This window comes from Gekko japonicus, unplaced genomic scaffold (genome assembly GCF_001447785.1).
Source record: "Gekko japonicus isolate JY-2015 unplaced genomic scaffold, Gekko_japonicus_V1.1 scaffold318, whole genome shotgun sequence".
NCBI classification, from domain to species: domain Eukaryota; kingdom Metazoa; phylum Chordata; class Lepidosauria; order Squamata; family Gekkonidae; genus Gekko; species Gekko japonicus.
The window spans coordinates 1-22723 of record NW_015167541.1 but is presented as its reverse complement, the minus strand read 5'-3'; positions in this window follow the sequence as shown (position 1 = coordinate 22723).

The following is a 22723-nucleotide window of genomic DNA, read 5'->3' as shown; positions in this document are numbered from 1 at the left end:
TCTACATAAGGCCACAAGAAGAGCATTTGGCTCTAAAATTGCTCAGCTGATGCTAACCAATCTCTTGGAACAGCCTGTCACTCAAGGCTCCCTGGCTCTGTGCAGAATTAACCCTTCATAGTCCTTAACTCTTTGTACAGCACTCCTAAGCTTTTAGAAGTGCAGTCCATCAGTATATAACTGTCTGACTCCCTTCATTCTTTAAAGAGCTCATCACAATCACTTTGGACTGTTGCAGAACATAAGGCTGCACCCACGGCAGCATCTTAGAAACAGCTGTAAGCTCAGAAGAGACCTTAGCAATGAAAGTTCATTTCTGAGCTTGTTGGCTGCTTTAGCCCTTTCTGGCAGGAAAATTCAGTGTCTTGAAGAAGAGGAAGGTGGAGAGAGCAGAAGATTTTGGAGGTAAATTGATGGTTGAGATGGTGGTCCTGGAGGGAATGGTTTGGTTGTTGGGATTAGGATTCCCTGAAGATGGTTTACTTGCACGTGATGGGCTCCATTTTACAAGGATGGGGAAGAATGTGTTTGGTAAGAGTTTGGCTTGATTCATTGGCAGGGCTTTAAACTGAAGTTGGAAAGGAATGGAGACAGTTGTTGGAGGGCTTTGGACTTAGAACGGGATTGATAATAGGGGGGCATTTGGGAAGTGGATGGAGAACCCAAAGTGATAAGATGGGGGGAAGTCAGGTCCAGGGGCACAAGGCTTACATTTGTATACTAATGCCCAACTTTTGGAGAATAAGCAGGAGAAGCTTAAATTTCTAATCCAGACAGAGGGAAATAATTTAATAGGCATCACAGAGACTTGGTGGGATAATTCTCATGACTGGAGTATAGCAGTGGAGGAATATGAGTTATTTAAAAAGTACCACAATCGTTGGAGGTGTGGAGGTGTGGCTTTGTAAGGAAAGGGTGTAAATGTTAAGAAATATTGGATTATGAATGTGATAGTCCTGTGGAATGTGTCTGGGTGAGAGTAAGGAATGGACAGACCAATGGTATTATGACTGCAGTTTGCTACAGTGGGAAGAGGGTGCTCTCCTCTTGGGACGTCCAGTGTGTCCAAACAATATGTCTAGTGGCTATGGATGATTTTAATTTCCTTGATTTCTGTTGGGAGACTAGGGGGTCAGCAATTTTTAATTTTAACTAACAGGAAAGAGCTGGTAGATGAGGTGAGAGTTGTAGGGGGAAGTGAATTCTCTCTTTTATAGGATATTAAGGCTGTGGTCAAATGCGGCAGTTGAAGCAAAGGGGAAGCAAGGCTATTTCCTCTGGAGGAATTTGACCTGCACTTGCGAGATCACACCTCCCTGCGGATCTGCGGGCACAGCCCGTCACAGTGTAATCAGATGCAATTGCGGGTGAGTCAGGGTTTTTTTGGCCATTTGTTTCCAATGCACATAAATGAGGAATCACACCTCTGCACTGAGGGACCCCTATGGAGTATGCGATGATGCGCATACTGCAAAGAGGGGGGGGGAACAGCACCGAGCCAGGATGGCCTGATCAGACCATCCTGATGGCTTGAGAGCATGCTTGAGTGATCAGACAGGGGAAAGTCCGTCCATGGCCCGTCAGAACCAGTTTACTACTGGAGTTTCCCCAGTGTCTTTTAACTCCACTTCTGCCGTGGAGCAGCAGGGGTTGCCAACGACTGCAGCACACTTCCCAGATGTTGCTGTCTGATCGCTCCCTTTAGATCTGTCAGGCATTTGCGCCTATGTCAGATCTAAAGGTGTGTGTGATCGCAGCCTAAGAGTGTTTTTAGTAATACACGTATGTTAGCTGTTAAGAAGAAATAAATCTGAGTGCCATCCATGTATTGGTGGCACTTTCTTCTAAATCCCAAGCTCAATTCCAAGAGGCGATTCTTAATTTAACAGCCTAAAGGGGCCTGGGGCTGGCCTACCTGAAGGATTGGCTCATTCTGTAATGTCCAACTTGGCAGTTAAACTCCTTTTCTCAAACCCTGTTCTCTATGCCCTTACCTGCAGGGTAAGAAAGGTAGTGACCAGAGACAGAACTTTTTTAGTGGTGGCACCTCACATTTGGCCATCTCCCCTTAAGGCTCACCTGGCACTCTCTTGCTCTCTTTTAGGAACCAGGACAACACATTTGTCTTTACCCATGGCAGCACCCATGGACAAAACATTTGTCTTTACCCAGGCTTTGAGCTGACAGTTTCCATTTTTAAAGCTGTTTTTAGGGTCTACTTTTAGTGTGAGGACTGTTTTATGAATATCTTTTTGAGGTTGTTATTTTATATCCTGGCTGGTTTTTAATGGCTTATTTTAAATGGCTGGTTTATGGCTTGTTTCATAGCTGTTTATTATTGATAATTTTATGCTGTAAATAAATCTTCAGTTGTGAGATCCCGTATGTATAACTATTTACCAAGTGGAAATTTATTATGATTCACAAACATAACCTGTTAAAAGGTCTTTCTGTCCAGTGATGAAGAAATGTTTACAGTAGATCTGGCCTCATCAGAAATCCAGGAAAGTAGGGGAGTGGCAGAATTCTCCTTGACAGACAGCCACTTTACATTTGACAAGCCTTTATTGGCATATGTATATACATACAATAGGAGATCAGATTAAATATAGATCAGAAAATACAAATCCATATAGGGTAAAATTGGAGCTACGGCACAGAAAAACAACATGAAAGCAGAAAAACCTAATGGTTACTTATCAGAACATATAACCATAGCACTAAGAAGAAACCTTGCAACTATTTCGGTTATTTCCGTATCTTGATTATAGAGCAAAAACAGAACCTTAAAATCGTCAGTAATTTCTGAGAATTGAGCTAATATAGGATCCAGAAGATCCTGGTGGGGCACCAGATAAAAAAGACATTGAAGGAGAACATGGGGGACAGTTTCAACACAGTCCTTCATACAAGGACAACACCTGCTGGAGTAGGGGATCCCTTGGAATCTGCCAGAGAGAAGAGCAGAAGGAAGAACATTAAATCTGGCCAAGGAGATGGCTCTGCGCAAATTTGAAGCTATAAGTTGATAAAGATATACAGCTGGAAGATTTGCATTTGGAACCATCCCTAAATTTAGGGGAGAACAGGTTCTGTTGGCCAAGCTATAGAGAGTTTGCAACTCTGAGCTCAATAAACTAGCTTTTATTTTTTTAAAAAAAAGCCTCAGGCTCAGAAAGCAAGAATAGAGATTCTAAAGGTAAATTCAAGGAGCATATTTTGGCTTCGATGTGAGATAGCCAGGTAGAATGGGCAGATTCAGAAAGTAATTGATACAGATAACTAGAGGGGTCAGAGTTGAAGTGGAGTCACAGCCAAAATTTAATGGGGTGGATCCATGCCTTAGTAGCCATCAAATTCTGTCCACACTCCAAACATAATGCAGCATATGGAACACACATGGGCACCCCCATGATCTTTCGCAAGAAGGTAGAATGGACACAGGCACTTTACTAAGAGGTTACATGCACTAGGATAAATTACATCTTGGCAAATGGTCATTTGTGTTCACCCTATGATGGACAAAATAAATAGGGTCTTGGTCACCTAATTTCTTTCTACTTTCTGAACTCTACTTTTGTCATGAATATATGATTATCAAAGGGTAAAACTATTTGCTTTCCAGAGGTGATCAAAGGAGATGCCATATGCACCAGGTACATAGCTATCCAAGATTCACTTTTTTGGTACTTTGGCTGCAGTCACACGGAACAGAAGCCACAAATGAGACGGAAAACAGGCAGAGTTTCCGGGCGCGATCTCACCAGCACATCTGGGAAGCGTAGCACTCCCGTGGCACAACCGAGGCTTCCAGCCGAAACTGCGTGGCAAATAACTAGTACCTCGGAGGTACTAGTTTCCGGAAACTGCGGGGCAAGGGCGGGTGTCTGATCGCGTTTCCGGTGGCATCCGGCGCCCGCCCATGTCCCCTTGCAAATAAGGTGGGGGTTTTTTGTCCACGTCTCTGTGGATGTGCACACGCACCCAACGGAGCATGCGCATTCGTCGTGTACACACAAAAACAAAACAGTTTGCCGCGGCGCGCACTTCTTCGTAGCGCGCCGGCTTGTCCTGTGATCAGCACCTCTCCCTTGCCATGGAACCTCCACGGTACCTCCACAGGACCTCCACGGGAGGTCTGATCGAGTAACTGCGCAGTAGTTTGCCCCAGGGCAAACAGCCACGCTTCTCCCCCGCAGTTTCCTGCCCGTGTGACCGGGGCCTTTGTAGTATTCATTCAAATGCATATGGCCTTCTGCATGCTGAAACAGGACTTGATCCTTGAAGAGCTCACACTGGAACACTGTCTCATAGAATGTCTATGTAATGTCAAGCCCCCCCAATGGTCACTCTATAAATATCTGGAAATTGTCACCATCATCTTTGGGCTCGATCAAGAAATGAACTTTGGCTGACCTGAATACTGTAGTTGGTTGTAATCCCTTACTTCCTTACTTGTCCACAGAGCTGGGTGAATGCTCTGGGAAAGCCATAGAAATCCCCACAAATCATTTATTCGGTAGGCTGCTGGTGCAAGGGATTTGGGGAACAGATTTCAGGAAGTTACAAGAAGTAATGATGTTTTGGGCTGTTTCATCATTTTCCATAGACAAAAGAGAATTTACACATGTTGTCTGCTGTTTCCCAGGGGATGTGTGTTTCCTTTTCAGACAGAACCACTCTTGCTAAAAACTGGATGTTGGAGTGACATTAATCACAATTGTTCGTTGAAATTATCTTGCTTGTTATTGTGGGAATTGCCACTTTTTTTTCCAACGAGAAAGGAACAGACTGTCCATATAAGTAATAGCTCATCTGAGTAAAGGGCTAATCCAATGGATATCTATTTCTACTTGCATCATTGTTATGTCTTTTCATTTTAGCAGCTGGCACATCATTTTAGCACAAACATCTTATGGGCCTGGTTTTCAAAACACTGCCACTGAGATGTGCTGCTCTGCAAATTAATATTTTCACATGCTTTGGCTAGAGTAATTAAATGCAAAAAACATATCCAGCAATTACATGTTTTTTTGTAGACAATCCCCTCATTCTCTTTACCCCCCTCTACCTACCTACCTACCTACCTGCCTGCCTGCCTGCCTGCCAGTCACAAGGCATTATTATCTTAAGGCATCATGTCACAAGGCATGATGATGCTACCATCCTTCTCCTCATTCCTTTCTTTTCTTCTTGGTAACGATGATGCTTACTTGGGCAGGGATTTGATATCTTAAACATGTCTCTTCACTTGGTAGCAACTATTAAGAATGTTCTGGTTACATGTAAGTCTGGAAAATGACAACACTGTGCACTGCATTCAGTAGAAATGATAGAAATGATAACTCATGTATTCTGCTTCAAGGTGTTTGATAGCCTTCTCACAGCTGATATTGAAAAGAAAAATATTCTATAGCATGTTGTGGGTTTGCAGGCCTCCTCTGTTTTTACAGACATCATTGAGCCTGGGAGGGCAGGGCTTGGGGAGAGGAGAGACCTCAGCAGGGTATAATGCCATAGAATCCATCCTGCAAAGCAGCCATTTTCTCCAGGAACTAATCACGAGGCTGAAGTTGGTTCCTTATCCCCAGGGGCATCCTGCTTTGGAGCAGCTGGCACAAGAACCATGCTTTGAACCAGGAAACAGGATATATCCTCTTGAAGGGGAGAGTCCTGTGAACCTGGGGATGTGTGGTGGTCCAGACCTTCTTTTGGGGTTCAGAGCTTTCAAACCCTCCTCAGTGTTTTTGGATGAATTCATGAATAAGTTGCGAATAAGGAATGAATAAGGAACTGGGAACCAACTTCATCCTCGTAAACTAATCTTAATTGGCTTGAGATCAGTTGTAATTCCAGGAGATCTTTATGCCTACCCTGAAGGTTGGCAACCATACTCAGTACTCCCTTTGGGCTCTCACAGTTGCACAGACGCAATAATTATGTGAACAGGCCCAGACCTCAATGGATGCATAAGTTGATTGTAACAGGCTATTGTATAATACCCATAAGTATAAAAGGCTAAAATTGACTAGTCCTGTTAATAGAGAATAGAGGCTGTCAGCAGATACCTAAGACAAGAACCTCTGTGTTCATATTCTCTTGATTACTTGTGGTGGTCACTCCAACCTACCTGTGAGGCAGGGAACATTATTTGAAACTATTTCATGGAGATTAAAACCTTACAACATTATTTGCAGGGCACAGTCCTCAAACTCTGAGGAAATGAGGTTTGTTTATTTATTTGTTCCAGGTTCAAAGTGAAAACCCTGCATTTCCCAGCCAATAATCAGTCAATGTATCAATTAAATGTTTTATTTTGAAATAAATGCAGTTTGATAACTCTGTATCTGATTAAATAAAACATTATTGCATAGATACACAGAACACTGGCATACCCCAGAGAAATCAATCCTGTATAAGCATGCATGTCATTCCTAGTCTACCTAAATTGATTTTAAGAAGAAAGGTTACACTTCCAAGCTTCTTACCCAGAGTTTTACCAAGAAAAAGGAAAGCAAGTTTCACTGAATTCCAAATCTGAGGGATTCAGGGATCACAGGGTGTGGGCAGTATATATAGAAGCTATTACAGAGGCCAACACATCACTTTACTCAAGGCTTTTTTTGTAGAAAAAGCCCAGCAGGAACTCATTAGCATATTAGGCCACACCCCTGATAGCACATCTCATTAGCATATTAGGCCACACCCCTTGGTTTGCCCGGGCTCCTGGCGCCTGTGGGGTGCCCGGGCAAGCCCCCCCCCTTAAAGGGAAGGGAAGGCAGTTTAAACTCCAGGCCTTCCCTCTGTAGCTACGCACTCAGAGGTTTTGGCTGTAGTGGGCGTGGCCAACTCTGAAGGCAGCCAGAACTCCGTTCCTGTGCGTTCCTGCCCCCAAATAGCCCTGACTTTACTGAACCTTCTGATTCGTACGACGTTCTACTGAGCAGGCATTATCCATATTGGGCATTAAACAACTGTGTGACATTGTTCTTTTTAATGTGAACTAGTCTGGCATAAAATCAACATTTGGTAACTCAAACTAACAACAAGTACATCTCTTCATTTTAGCTTGCTTGTTCAAAGCTGAAGAAAGCAAGAGTACCTTTTACAGGAAACTTGGGGGGAAATCTATAAGCGAGATGCAGTCAAGCCTTCCATGTTAAACGCATCTATAAATTCCATATACAAACTGCACATCATACATCATTAATACTACATTCCATCACAACCTGATGTTGGAAAAAGGCAACAACTCATTGTACATTATTTTATTTCCCTATGCTCACCACAACAACTCAGCAGGGGCTACTACAGGTATGAACCTGCAAATGGGCAAAATCTACAACTGCCCATATATGTGCTTCTCCATTGTGGCTCACCTTGTGGAACAGCCTTCCTGAGGAGGTCAGAAAAACTCCCACTCTCCTGGCTTTCCGCAAACTATGCAAAACGGAGCTATTTGTCAAGAATTCCCAGTCCAGAGGACTTGCTATGGGGGGGGGGGGGCAGAGCTCAAAACTACACAACCAACCTGGAGTGTGAGCCCTTAGAAACCAAGGGAGTAGCCTGCGACCAGCCCATTGGAGTATCCCTACAATCAGAAGCCAGCACACAGACTCCTGATCTTTCTGGGATTAAACCAGAAAGTTGATCCTGCAAGGTGGGACACTTGCAGAATTAGTTTCTAGGAACCAATTACCTGTTGGTGGATGTTTTAAGTCTAAGGTACTGAATGTAGATTACAGCTTCTGAAGTACAGAACAACCAGATATAGCAAAAGTATATTTTTATTAAAGAGTGCAGGAATATTGGCAAAAGAACAAAGCAATAGGCAGAGGAAACAAGAAATCTACATAAAATGTTCTAGCTTCACATTATACCCTAAATTATAATTACCACAGGTTACCCTTTTTGGGAGAAGTTAGGCATCTTTCCAAGTCTCTTTGTTCCATCTAGCGCTAAGTCGGAAGTCAACAGTGCCTTCTGGACGTGATACAACACACGGCCGTCAAAACAGCCTGTCACCAGGCAGTTCCTGGTACCTTCATAGGTAAGCTCATCATCTTGTGTTAGCTGAGAGAAGCTACGGCTACACAAGGAACCATAAAACCAGCTGTTTTAAGGTCTAAAACTGGAGCGGGCAGAGGGCCCTTCTGTCCAATCAAAAATCAGATCAGTGATGTTATGTTAACATGGATCTAATAACAGATGGTTCAACACAGAAGCAGTTTTATGACAGGATTCTTCTCTGTGAAGTGTAAAACAAGCATCAGAAGAAGTGAGATGTGTGTTCAGTGACAAATGGTGTGGCTGCCTGTCACTGTTTTTCAAATGCACAAAGTCAGACTTGTCAGGTTTCTCAAGGAAACACCCCCCCCCCAGATGTTTCCCTTTGATCTCTTCCCCCATGTTTCAGGCCTAGGTTTTGATATAAAGCCTGAACCAGTGTTTTAATGCAAGACACTATTCAAGAGGGCTTTTCTGCACAGGTAATAGGGTTGCACTAAACAAAACTGGCTTCAGACTTGCTTGGATAAATGATTAGGTACTGTGATTTATACTGTTGCGTATAGCTTATTGTAAGTGGGATCCTACCTGTGTAATTTCTGTACCTCAGAATGTGTCATGTTAATACTTATGCTATGCTTCACTTCTTCCCACTATTACAATTGATTTCCAGATGACCAAGATCAGTCCCCCTGAAGAAAATGGCTGTTTTGGAGGGTGGGCTCTGGCTCAGAATAAAACTATCCGCTTCCAGAGGTATTGTTGTCCACCTGACTGTTTCCACCAAATTATTCTAAGTAGGATGATCATTCATCACGTTTCTCTGTGTCTCAATGTAGTATTAAGTTACATGACAAGGTACAGTAATATATTGAGTTCCAAAAACCTTGTAGTTGACTACGAAACTCCTACACTGCTAAAACAAAAGCAGATGGTAGCTGGGGTTTGAAGGCAGTGACAAGTTAAAGGAGATTTATGAGTATGTGGATTTTCAGAGACATTTTGAGACAAAGCCAGGTGAAAATAATTAAATGTTTTTTCCAACATAAACATGGCAAGGGGACGTGACCACAGATCACTTCTAACTGACAACCACTGTTAAATACACAGGGATGCTTTTATATAATAGATTCTAATCTATCCTTAAATCCTGAGCTACATTCAATTATGTACACCCTTGAATCTCTAGCAACCTTGTTTAATTGGGAGTAGTCTCACTGCAGTCTGTTGAAAGGATGACTTAGTTCAGTTCAGTTTCAGAAACCTTTAATGGTGTAAAGTGTGATAAAATGCAGAAATAGTCTTACATAAATAATAACAAAATGGGAGTAATGCAGTCCAGGTTAGACAATCAAACAGTGTCAAAGAATAACGACACATAAGAGCAAAACTAATAAAGTATTATCTGCCTTAGCCTTAGAAATATGATTACCCTTATTCAGCACAATAACTAAATAGCCACAAGCTGGGGCATAGACTTTCCATTTTCCGGGGGGGGGGGGGGGGGGGGGCTGGGGCTAGGCCAGAAGCATTGCTATGCTAGGTCCTTAAAAGAACTGGGGCCCAATAGCATCATAGGGAGGAGCCAGTGATGTCGCAAACCATTGTCACTATGGAAGCGGAGCCATGTGGGATTTAGGGAGGGGTTCCCCAGAAATTTAGAGGGGTCTGGGGACCACTGGGGACCCTCCCTAGTGATGCCCCTGGGCTGGGCTAAACCCAGGAAAAGGTGGGAGTTGGCCAGTGGTTATAGTGGTATCTCAGCAGTCTCCTGCTGTGTCCTGTTTTTGAAATTCACTTTTAGAATGGTCACTTTAAGATCTGCAAATATACATATCATGTGCATTGGAAAAACTAATGGTCACAAATTTGACAGTAAGAGAGGCAACACATAAAAGCCTGTAGGGGAACATTTTAAAAGTTTTCCTGGACATTCATTTACAGGAGTCTTGTTTTTGCTTTGTTCATAAGGGTGATTTTGTACTGAAATTTACTAAATTGTGGCATCACAGATGCCTCAGTTTGGTAAAAGCATGGCTGGAGTCTCTGAGTCAGGGCCCAATATAAAACAGTTGCTGTGCACTGAATTTCTGAGCAATGTACAGAGTTCAGAGTAGTAGCAATCTTCACATCCCTCTGGGACCGAAATGACAGCCCCCAGAGTAGAATGACAGTCCCTGCGATTAGCAAAGGTGTTCTGGGACTGGAATGACAACTCCTGGGTCTTGCAGAAGCGTTCGGGGATTATCATTCTACTCTGAGGGCTGTCATTCCAGTCCCAGAGCACTGAGTCTATTCCCAGGGGCTGTCATTCCACTTTGCAACCTGTCATTCCAGTCCCAGAGCACTGAGCCTATTCCCAGGGGCTGTCATTCTACTCTGTGACCTGTCATTCAATTCCCGAGCACAAATTCTATTGCTAGAGATCATTCCACTCTGGGGAGCTGTCATTCCAGCACCCGAATGCTTCTGCTACTTCCAAGGGCTACTTCCAATCTGTGACCTGTTATTTCAGTCCCAGAGCACAGATTCTCTTCCTAAAGACCATCATTCCACTTGGTGTGTGTGTGTGTCATTCTAGTCCCAGAGCAGAGATTCTATTCCTAGGGACTGTCTTTCTATTTCTTTGCGACTTTTTTTGTCCTGTGATGTATTTCAGTGGAGCCCATGCAAGTCAATTGGAACTCCTGGCTCCCAGTATCTCCAATGGGCCTTCAAGCCTTTCCCATTGTTTCCAATAGGCAATCCTGACATTCATTTAATACATCCCAGTTGGTTGCCCCTTTGAAACTGTATCACACCATATTAAGTAACAGGAAAATTAAGAGCGAGAACATGTACAGAGTGCACACTCCTTGCCAATGATTCTCTCTGGGCTGCACACAGGGCAAAAGGAAATTTAAAAAAACCCTCTGATCTGCATGCTCCCCCTAGCCTTGTTCATGCAGATGGCTTTACAATTTAAAAATGAAATGGAAATGGAAAGAAGAGCTTAGGAGTGGCTGAAGCAGCCCCTCCCCTTCACTACCATGAGAAAAAAAACGACTATTCTCAATCAAGGACATAGAGACCCAAGTGAAATAAAATAGAGACACATTTTCCCCCCAAATGTAAAATGGAGCCCAGCAAGTATGTTGGACCCAACAGAGTCTTTGCAGTCTGACTGTTGCTACATTGAAAGTGAGTGGAGCCAGCCAGAGTTAAGGACTATACTTTCTTTTCCAACAGACACCAAACATATTCAAGGATTGATATGTTCTGGATATAAAAAAACCTTAGTTATTAATCTAAAGAGTGCAAAGGTACAACCAAAAACTCTCACAGATCTTACAGTTTACAATATCAGGTGCTCTTCAGATTTCTATGCAATCGGATAGACAAAAATGGCCACCTTCCCTAGAACTAGGTCAGAGGTCTGATGGATTCAGCTGCAAGAGACCTTCTCTTCATGTGCAAGGAATGTTATCCAATCTTTTCCCCCTGAGGTAAAGGCAGAGATCTGTCTTCCTAAAGACTAGCATTTGACACCTCCCTGCTGGGAGAGGAGATGGGGGTAGAAGGGGGATGCTTAATCCCAGGTCCCTACCACACTGGGGGGAAAGGGACAGGCAAAGAGACACGCGGCGGCGGGATCACATAGATCCCCTGAGCCGCTGCACACTTCCTCCACGGCACGATCAGATGCTGGGGGGAAGTCACAGAAAGAAGAGCGCGGCAGCTGAACTGCGCATGTGTGCACATGCGCACTTTGGCGGGGAGCCGGGATTGATACGCACAACGGGTGCGGCGGCGATCCCACGGCCGTGCTTGCTGCGGTGCTGCAAGTAAGTCCTCCTCTGTAGGAGGTTCTTTTTTGCGGCGGTTTTTCCGGGGTTAGGGACGGATCGGGGACGGGTGCGCGCCACTTCCCAGATGTTGTGGTGAGATTGCGCCCGTTTGCTGTGCCCCCGATCCGTCCCTCTCCCGGCCCAAAACCTTCCGTGTGAACGGGGCCCCATTGTCTAATGGCACCTTTAAGACCAACAAAGTTTTATTTAAGGAGTGAGCTTTTGTGTGCATGCACACTTTGTCACAGAGAGTTGGAAATAACAGGCCCAAGAAGTTGTTGATGAAGCTTACAATACATGGGACAGCAAAGTAAAATATGGGAAATGGAGTCAGGTTCCAGTAAACAGTATTTACATAGTCTGCTCTTAAAAGGTATATTATGATATCCACCTGAAAGAACAGCTGAAGGGAAAATATTCAATCTAGTAAGCATAAAGACCCAATGCTGTCGAGGATTAATAAGATTTTGCATGTAAGCAGCTCCTAGCCCTGGGATGGACAGCAGACCATGAAAACAAGGAGAGGTTGACTCTGGAATAGCACAGCTTTAAAGAAAGGTTTTCAGTATGACAAAGACCACATTTTAATAATTCATTACTTGCTAAATTCTCAAGCATTTTAGAGTTTTCATTCATCCAAAATTACTGGGTTTATCTTTATTTATTTATTTATTTATTTCAACTTGCTACCCCGCTCAACCCCCCAAGGGGTCTCTGAGCGGCTACAGTTAATCAATTATCCCTAACCTATGGCCACAGATACTAGGGGTGGGGACAATCCCTACCAGCACCCAGTGGAGGGGTTAATCGATCTCTTTTTCTCCCCGGGTCGGCTTCGTCGACTTGGCGTCTCGACTTTCTGGCTCCTTCCCTTCCGGCGGTCTTTCAGTGGCGGGTCGGCAGGGCCCTTCTGTTGCGAGGCATGCTCCGGCTTGCTTATCTGAAAAGCAAGCAATAAAAACAAACCATATATAAAGTTATTAGGAGTTTATTGTGTTTTGGAAAATATGGCCTTCCATGCTGGCCCAGACATGCATGTTTATCACTTTCTAACTATAGCTTCAAGTGATAAGTGTGAATGAGCCACCCCAGGTCAATTATCTTTGAGGCATGCCAGGGCACCCAGCTCTTAGCAACACTGGGTATGACATTACAGAGGACCATTTGCCAATGAGCCATCCCTCTTAAGTCCAACATCATGCCAAGCAGAAGCATCGAGCCACCCTGCCACTGGTTGCGGTCACACGTGCCAGAAAAAATGGGGGGGGGGAAGCGAGGCTATTTCCTCCGGAGTAAGGAATTTGATCACACCTCCCTTTAAAGCTGTGGGCGCAGTCTGTCAGTGCGTGATCAGACACTACTGCGGGTGAGTCTTTTTGTGTGTGTGTGCCTTTCCCCCCATGCGCTTAACCAAGGGATCGATGAATCGCACCTCCGCACCAAAGGCTCCCTATAGAGTTTGTGATGATGCGCATACTGCGAAGGGGGGGGGGAAACGGCACAGAGTCAGAATGGCCTGATACTGATGCCATGAGAGCGTGCTGGAGTGATCAGACATGGGAAAGTCTGTCCATGGCCCATTGCGACCTGTTAACTACCGGATTTCCCCTGGTGTTGTTTAACTTCACTTCTGCGGTGGAGCAGAACAGGTTGCTGTCTGATCACGCCCTTTAAATCTGCCCGGCATTCGCACCTATGTCGGGTCTAATTATCCGTACGATTACAGCCACTGAGTGGCTAACAGAGATGATTGAGCTGGGCAGGGTTCCGCAGCAATGCACCTACATGGTTCTGTTCCAATCATCTCTGCCACCACAGCTGCCGTGTGATACCCATCAGTAAGAACAGGGAGCCCTCATCCCATTGGACTCTAGTCTAGGCAACAGCTCCATACTACATTCTGCCCTGTCTCACTGGCCACCACATGATGTTTTTCAGTAGAGTCAATTCATGCAGTCAATTGTCAGCCATAACAAGACATTACATGAAAATGTGTGGCTGACACTGTAAATTTAATGTAGCACCAAGTTTAGTTTCAGGTGGGTAGCCATGTTGGTCCGCAGTAGAGGAGCAAGATTCTAATCCAGTAGCACCTTAAAGCCCAATGAGAATTCCAGGGTATAAGCTTTTGACAGTCAAGGCTCCCTTTGTCGGATACCAGGTTTAGTTTACCAAGTGAATCAAGTAATGCACAGCACATGCTTGAGAGCACCCGCCCTTTAGAGGGAATACCTCAGACCATTCAGCACCAAGTGGTCATGTGCCATGCTGTGACTTGGTTAGTGGTCCTTAATGTCACTCCCACTGCTGGTGAGAAGTGAGTGCAGAGCTCAGCCTAAGAGACTCGACTCATGATTCTGTGTGATGTAGCAGAGGATGTTGCAGGTGTGGACCTCAGCTTGGGCATTGCTTCAATGACCCCTGCTGTGGATAAATAGAGAATGGTGTCCCAGGGCCACTTTGAAACCGCTGTTAGCTTTACAGCTGGTTTGCTCAGTGGAAGGGGGAGGCTGCTTTAGGAATAAAGTCCACACAAGGCTTCTTGCTTTAGAAAAGAAAGAAACAGCAGCAGAGCAGACACAAGGAAGGATGCGGAGCAATCTGACCTGTCCACCTTGCTAGCTCTCCTGCCCCCTCTGGATTTGTGGTATGCTGGGGAAAGACAGACACTGGACAGTCCTTCAGTTCCAACAACTGCAAAGGATTCAGTTCTCAGCTTGGTCACTGCTTGGAGTGACAGGGTTCCTTGGGCTAATCCTGCCAGAAATCATGGTATTGTGCTGAAATAATCAATCTTTAAAAACGGACCATAGAAAACATCTAGAAGAGTTTTAAAGTGAGTGCAATTCTGGGATGGAGACTTGACACTATTACTTTCTAGCCAAACTTTTATTTACTCCCTCACTTTAGAGCTTTATGACTCTCCCCTTGTGTAGCAATTATAATAATGATTGCTGGTCTTGAGCATTTGAACCCCATACCATTTATGTACTCTGCTTCTCACTTTTCTTTGAAAATGAACTTTTCACCCCAGATAGAAATGTACATGATCCCCCCTCCATTCTAAAATTCATTTTGAAGCCCTTGGAAGGGCCGCAAGGCCATCTTTTCCCATCTCTGTCAGTCTGCTTAGAGTACACAGGCTGAAATTGCAGGATGGCTCTTTGGAGGATTAGTTCTAAGAAGGTTGCATGAAACTAGTCATCTCCTTCTGCTTTTTAAGGGTGATGGCCATAATATCTTTTGAATCATTCTCTGAGCAGCCTGCTGCTCTTACATGATCTGCTCAAAGTCTGTTTCCCCCTCCACGTCCCACAGACCAAACATCTGAAACTGATAGCCTGGTTTAACTTGAGTCATTCACAGTCAGCTCATCTGAGCCAAGAACATCCTTGAGAAAGGAAGGAAACTGACTCCACAGGAAGGCCAAGAAGTTCTCCCCCTAGGAGCCAGAGGAGGGAAACCCACTCAGTCTCAAGTCCTCTCATCATAATTCACTCCCTCAGAGGAGTTTGCCGCATCGTTTTGGCAGGCATTCTGTTCATCCACAGGGAAATTGCTTTGCATAGGGAGGGAAAATGTGTGCCTTTGTTACATGCTTTATCCACTGTTGATTTACTTACTGTATATTTTTCCTCAATCCATTGCATTTAATAGGAATTAAAAGTCTAGCTGAAAAGGTAAATAATGAAAAGGGGTGACTTTGGTAATATTATTACAAACATATAGGGCTGAACTGGCTATTCACTCATTTTACAGTTGGAGAAAAGAGTTGTGCCTAACTATACTAAAAGACAGTTTGGTGTGTTGATTAGAGTGTCAGACTAGTATCTAGAAGGTTCAAGTTTGAATCCCCACTCTTGCATGGATGATTGCTGGGTGACCTTGGGCCAGTCACACACACATGAGTCATAGGCTAGTCTTAACTCACAGGATGGTTTGTTGTGAGTTGGAGAGAAAGGTAGGCTACAAATAAAGTGAACAAGTAGGAACCTGTAAGGACTTGCTGGGGATATCTAATTCCCCCCTTCCTCATTTGAGGGGAAAACTCTATGTTTTCCCCTCAAAAGGCTGTGGCCCCGCCCCCAGTGTGCCCAGCGTCAGCATGTCACATCCGGCTGACGTGCACGCTGGGGTGGGATTTCCCCCGGGGCCTGATTCCGTGGCGACGGAAATCGGGCCTCCAAAGCGGGGGGAAATCCGCCCCCCAGGGGGATTTGGCAGCCCTACCCACCAGCCAACTTACATTTATCTGCTACCTGGCTTCAGTTTTCCCTCCTTCCCTACCCCGGGAGCCTCTACACACAAAAGCTATGGGGCCCAGTTGCATAGTACCGGTCACAGGACCAAGCCAAGATGCACAGTGAGCAACCTACAATGACTTGCAAAGGGACCTCATTTTCCCCTGTCTGACTTTCCCTGCAGTATCCTGCAGTATTTCCTCTTTCCCTCCTCCTGGCAGGCCCCATGTATTCATCCTTCCCTGCTTCCTTCTGTCCTTCCCACTCACCAACCATCCTAACTTTTAGCCGTCCCCCCATCTTCAGCTGTATTTATTATTTATTTACTTAATTTATACCCTGCCTTTCTCCCACAATGGGGATACAGCATTCTCCTCTCCTCCATTTTATCCTCAAGGGAAAAAACAAACAAACAAACTGAGCAGTCTGGCTATCCTAGACGGGGGCTGATTTCCCACAAGCTGCTGCTCCGCTTGTGGGAAATCAGCCTCCCTTTGCCCCGATCGTACGTGTCAATTTCACACCATGTGCTGTGCGGCCGCATTTTGCTCCGCAGCTTCGCCGGATTTCCCCAGCGTCTACTTAATCCTGTTTTTTGAGGACTGAGTAGACGCGGGGGAAATCCAGCGAAGCTGCAGAGCAAAATGCGGCCGTGCACCACATGGTGTGAATTTGACACGTACGATGGGGCAAAGGGAGGAACGAGCACAGAGCAGCAGCTTGTGGGAAATCAGCCTGGGAGTGGAAAACCTTGGGAAAGGGGGCCCTCTTGCAGCTCCCTGGCCCTGCCTCCCCCCGGAAAGAATGAGAGAAGGAAAGGTAGTTTGCCTGACACTACCCCTTCATCCCAAAGGGGGGAGGGAGAATGGGAGGAAGGAAGAGCCAGCTGGCTTGACCAATTGGCTGGGAGCCACTTTCCTAGCCTTGGGTGGGCTAGGCACTGCCTCCCACTCCTCAGGTGGTCTGGGTGGTGCTTCCTTGGTTTCACGCAGGGCTTGAGTGGGCTGTGATGGGCAGCATCTTCCCCCTTACCTTGCCTTAGGCATACTGAGCCAGGCACTGCCTTTCTAGTCTCACTGTGGGCAGACTGGGGGCCACCTCCCTCCTTACCAGGGCCAGTTTGGTATAGTGGTTAAGAGTGGCGGGCTCTAATCTGGAGATTCCCCACTCCTCTACTTGCAGCCAGCTGAGTGACCTTGGGTCAGTCACAGCTCTCAGAGCTGTTCTCTCAAGAACAATTCTCTCAGAGCTTTCTCAGCCCCACCTACCTCACAGGGTGTCTGTTGTGATGAGAGGAAGGGCAGGAGATTATAAGCCACTCTGAGACTCAAGTGAAGGGCGGGGTATAAATCCTCCTCCTCCTCCTCCCCTTCTTCTTCTTCACCTGGTCTCAGGTGGACCAAGCCAGGCACCACCTCCCATCTTGCCCTGGATGGGCCAGGCACTGGCAGGCTGGGCACAGCCTCCCCCTTCATCTCACCCAAGGGGACCGGGCCAGGTGCCACCTCTCCCCTTGACTCACCTCAGGCAGGCCAGGCACTGCCTCTTCCTTTGACTCAGCTCAGGAGGGCCAAGCACTACCACCATCTTGATGTACCTTGAGTGGGCTGGGCACCACTTCTCCCCATGACTGGCCTTGGGCAGGCTTGATGTTGCCTCCCTCCTTGGCTACCTCCTGCCCTACCCTGGGCAGACTCGTTGCCACCTTCTTCACCTAGCACAGGGCTCAGTCAGGCAAGACTCAGTCTTTCTGTCAGTGGAGGTGTCCCAGTGTTCTTAATGGCCATTCCCTGCTGCCTGTGAGGTAAATTAGGCTGAGAATGTATAACTGGCCCAAGGTCACCCATTGAGTTTCCACAGCAGAATAGCAATTTGAGGTCCTAGTCTCTAACAGAGTCACATCTTTAATCTTCCAGTCTTAAAGGTGCTTGACACGTTATGTATGAGTCTGAGCCTTATGATGCTACCTTACAGTGAAATCCAATGGCTGATCTTGCATTGGGTACATAAAAGGTAATTTTGTAAAAATGAAACATCTCCTTGCATTTCAAGCTGCAACCACGGCTAAATACAGCCAGATGCCAGTACTTCTTGACTGACACTTACACCTTTGATACTTCTAGCATGTCCTCTCTGTGTAAATGAGAGCTTGCTGCTCATTTCAGACAAAGAAAACCTAGTACTTTCCAATAATTTGCATCAGCCAGGAAAGCAGCAATTACTCTCCCACTTCCTTACTGCACATATAAAATTTACTCATCAACTAAACCTGGTCCAGAGCCTGTTTAAATTTGGCTCTTAGGCTGTCAGCACCTAATTCTGATTCACATGACAAAGAACGTAACAGGCTGTTCACAAAGCAGTAGAGCTCTACTATGGACATGGTTGGTGTGTGTGTGTGTGTGTGAGAGAGAGAGAGAGAGACGTGTTGTCAAGTCACTTCCAACTTATGGCAATCCTATGAATTTTAGCTATTTGTCTGATTATTTATTTAAAACTTTGCTTTTTCCTGTGATCCAAGTAAAAAACTCTTGAGGTAGCTTGCAGTTTAAATGTAAAAGCCCACTAAGACACTATCAATAAGCTCCACAGAAAAAAAAGGTAAAGGTTCTCTTGCTCAAAAGCCAGTCGAATCCAACTCTAGGGTTGCGGTGCTCATCTCTGTTTCAAAGCCGAAGACCCAGCGCTGTCCGACGACGTTTCCGTGTTCATGTGGCCGGCATGACTAAACACCAAGGCGCACGGAACGCTGTTACCTTCCCACTGAAGTGTTACCTATTTATCTACTTGCAATTTCTTGCTTTCGAACTGCTAGGTTGGCAGGAGCTGGAACTAGAGACGGGAGAGACGGGAGCTCACTCCATCATGCGGCAACTTGGGTCAAACTGCTGAACTACCGACCTTCCACAGCCTGCAGTTCAGCATCTTAACCACTTGAGCCACCGCAGCTCCAAAAACTCCACAGAATGACAACATAAAATGAACATCTAGCAATAACATAAATAGATAACATAAAGTTTGAAAAATTATAGAGCTGCAATAAATTTATAGTGAGTGGCATTGACTAAGACACTTTTTGAAAGGGTCTATTATGCATAGTGATCTTTTCAGTGTTCCTCAGGGACAAAATGCTGTAGAGGCCTTTCTTATCTTCTAATGTTACTCAGTGTTCGAGTGCATACTTGAGTTTGGATTTGTTATGTTTTCTTAAGCATACTATGTCTTAAGAATTTTCTGGGCAACTTGCTCCCAAAATTGACTTATTAGGCCTGAAGTGCTCACCCGTGTTTGGATTTCTAGTGTCAGCCTTCTCTGTGGATGATCTTATGGGGAGTGATCATTCTTTACTTACTGTTGGAAATTCAGTCTTTAGATCCATGTGCTCTCCCTAACTCATCTCATGATCATTTGATACAGGGAGATGTTAAAGGGAGGTGATGGTTACCATGTTTTCAGATCTGTGCCTAAATATGGCTGAACAATAGGGATGTCAGCCCCCAGGTGGGGGCAGGGGATCCCCTGATTTTGCGGGCTCCTGCTCACTGCCAGCCAACTGGCTGGTGGGGGAAGCCCCACCCCCAACAGCAACCACCAGCAGCCACTCCTAACAGGCCACCTGGCTTGGGCCCTAATCTGTGTCTGCACTAATTCCAGTTTTCGGGCATGGGTGCCTACTGTTGGTGTTGCTGGTGAGTAAGTTGAGTGGTCCCTGCAACACTGCTTGTAGTACCACAGAGAATGTTCTGTTTAATTGCTCCTGAGCCATTTTACCTCTCCCCTTGAGCTGCTTTTACCCCCTTGGGGAAGGAATATAGGTACTTCTAAATTCCCCTACTGCATGAGTAAAAAACCATTTGGGGTGGCTTAATCATGTGAGAAAATGGCAAGGAAGGAAAACATTATCCCCTCTTCCCACCCCTACAGCTCTCCTCCTTGATAACAGAACAGTCAGGAAATGAAATGGTCGGTGCTGTGGGGAAAAAAAGCCTACAGGTAGGCAGAGGACGTGAGCCAAGCACAGAAGCAGCTGAGTCAGGATCAGCAAGCTGAATCAAAGGATGCACAGTGTTATGTATTCAGTTATTATAATGTGCTAGATGCATAGCCTGCTATGCGAGAACAGGATTGGCAAACAGACCAATCCAGAGAGACATTGACTTCAGTGGGAACAATCCCCATTGGTCCTAAGCGCAGTATTCTCATTGGACTTTAGCTGTTTTAGAGGTGTGGTTTTACCAATTCAAAACGTATAAAGTTGGCTTGTTCTGTGTTATGTTTGTCCTGTGTTGAGTTATGAGCTGAATAAAGAAATCACCTTGTTTAAGAGCTGCCTCGATCTCAGTTCATAATACACAGCATGAAAGGAGACAAGATCAAGAGCAGGGCTACTGTGGAAAGCTTGATCAGCAAAACCAGAATGGATTCCAAGTGGGAGCCAATGGTCAGGGATCTTACAATTTGTTTTACTTAAAATATTCATAGCACCCTTGTCTGTTAGAAACCATAAAAGGGGCTTGCAAGTTTTAAAAGTAATAAGACCATACTATAACAAGACTGTTATGTCCGCTGACCACCACTAGGCACCAGCGGTATGTGACCAGAGCTTGGCTCCAAAAGAACAATGGGGACTAGGATCCTGAGACTCCTAGTCAGCACCTATAGGAACTGTGGCGGGAAGTTCAAACCCACCAATGGGACCTGTGGATGGCAACCGAGGACTGTATATAGTTGGTCGTTCGACTGTTTGTTTGTTGTCGTGTTGTGTGCCAGTAAAGTATGGGCTGCTAATCACTCAGTGTCTGTCTTCACTACGCATCGAACCCAGTACACAACAAAGACAAAAGACAAAAATCAATTGACTGCAACATTAAAAGGAGATATCAGTCAAAAAAGAAGGAAAGAAGCAAGCCAAATGAGAGCTATTTGATTTTTATTTTATTGTGTAAATATATATCCAACCTTTATCGCCACTTGAAGCATCATTAAATAAAACATAAGAACATTCAGAACAATAGGAAATAATAACTTTTAAAAACTGAAGTCACAAACCCAGATAAAATACAGCACTACAAACTTGGATTGAAATTGCACTACAAACTTGGATTGAAATTGCCTTCTCAAATGCCTCCATTTTGAAAACAGCAACAGCCAGCACAATTCTAAACAGTTACACCCTTCTAAATCCATTTGAATCAATGGATTTAGAAAGGTATAACTCTGTTTAGGATTGTATTGTCCTTGTGGCAGACTGGAAAAGGCCAGAAACTCAAAACATGTCAACTAGAAGCTTGCTGAAATAATGTAGTTTTGCATGGACTGCAAAACTGAGACAGGAAGGTGCTATTTGCACCTCCTCTTAAATACTATTCCAAACGAAAGAAACCATAATCAAACACATAATGGAAGCCAGATCATGTATCCCTCTAAAACTGGGTACCTTTAGAAGGTGCTGATGAATTGACCCACGATACCAACTGCATCTGTATAGCAAGAGGTCGTTCTACAAGATCAAATTTTGAGAGCCCATGTATTATTGGCAAAGTGCCAATTGCCAGATTAGGATTGAGGGAAACCAAATTCCTACTCAGGGCTAAACTGAGCCTGCTCGCGGGGAGGGCAGGGTATAAATATAATGAAATAAAGAAATAAATAAATGTTATGTTTCCCCCCCAGTTCTTCCCTGGGTCTTAGCAATACACGTGCACTTGCAAGGTCCCCACTAGGAAATCACTTCCTGGGTGTGTGCAGTCCAATTTGGACTGGGACTGCAGCCATGAAATGGCTGTATCAGAGGACCTACATGTACTGTAAGGCAAACAGTGCTCCTCCAAGGTCATTTTGGGTTAACCATCACCATGGTCCCTATCTGAAATGGAGCCCGTGCACCTGGAATCGGGTTCCCAGTCAGGAACTAAAACCACATGTCTAAGTGACAGTCCTTATGGCAGAATTAGAACCTGACTGTATATTGTGTTGTTAGGCCTTCAGACATTAATGAGTAATCAAACAATAAGTAATCCAGTCACTCTCAGTTAGCCTAAGTTACTTCACAGAACATAAGAACGTAAGAGCAGCCTTGCTGGATCAAACCAGTGGTCCATATAGTTCAGCATCCTATTATAGAAGCTCTGAATCAATGCCTGCAAGCGGTAATTAAATGAGTAGGATAAATAAGATGAAAATCAATCCTGACAAGCTGGAAGTGCTGATGATTGGGGAGGCTGAGGCCCTGAACGACATGGGACTCCACATTTTTAACTGTCTCACTGAACTGTCTCACTTAATCAGTTAAGAGCCTTGGAGTAATTCTGAATCCAGTTTTAGTGGCAACCAGTGGGAGACTGGAAGGCAGGAATATGAGGGGTGGGGGATGGCTCTTAGCAACTGTGTAAAGTCACCTCCAAGGAAAACCCAGATGTGGTGTCATACCTATCTAGGAATTGCCGGAAACTCTATGGTAAAACCACAGTGTTTTCAGTGATTCCTAGAGAGGACAGACATCATGTCCAGGTTTTCCCAGGAGCGACATCATGCTGTCACAGATGGCAATTTTTTTTTTTAAAAAAATTATTTCTCCCAGTAGTCATTGGAGTGTTAGTAGGCATATGGCAACCCTATTGGCTATTAGGAAGGCCTCCATGCTTCTAT